Source organism: Geotrypetes seraphini, chromosome 8 (genome assembly GCF_902459505.1).
Source record: "Geotrypetes seraphini chromosome 8, aGeoSer1.1, whole genome shotgun sequence".
Classification (NCBI taxonomy): domain Eukaryota; kingdom Metazoa; phylum Chordata; class Amphibia; order Gymnophiona; family Dermophiidae; genus Geotrypetes; species Geotrypetes seraphini.
In genome coordinates, this window is record NC_047091.1 from 44,582,205 (window position 1) to 44,582,800 (window position 596).

The window sequence follows — 596 nt, forward strand, 5'->3', positions numbered from 1 at the left end:
ACGCCACAGAGCAGCAATGCAAAACCTCCTCCCTCTAATGGTAGAAAGATACCACCCGCTTAAACTCTTAAAATTGGAAGAACATCGCCCGCCCCAACCCATCCCATCCTAGAACCCGGTTCCTATCCTCGATAGTATACCAAACACGCTTCATTCACTGTCACTTCAAGGGGGATTCCATTTAGTTGTTGTGCTGTTTTGTGTGTGCGTGTTTGTGGGGTGTTTTGTTTTGGTTTTGGGTTTTTTTTTTTGGGTGGTGGTGGTGGTGGTGGTGGTGGGGAGGGGGTGGGGGTGGGGCGCCTCTTTGGCATTAAAAAAAAAAAAGAAAAGAAAAGAGGGGACCGAGGCTGTTAAAGGCCCGAGTGCCTAATAAGGCCAGGCAGGCGGGGCCTGCTCTGTTGGACTGAACTGTGCAGTTATTGGTTGTTAGATCTACACATTACAGAAAACTTCCCCTCCCCCCACTCACTCTCTCACACACACTACAGAAAACATCCCCTCCCCCCACTCACTCACATACACACACACACTCACTCCAAATGTTTGACTAATTAAATTTCTGTGCATTATTACTTTTTTTTTTTTTTACCTTTTTG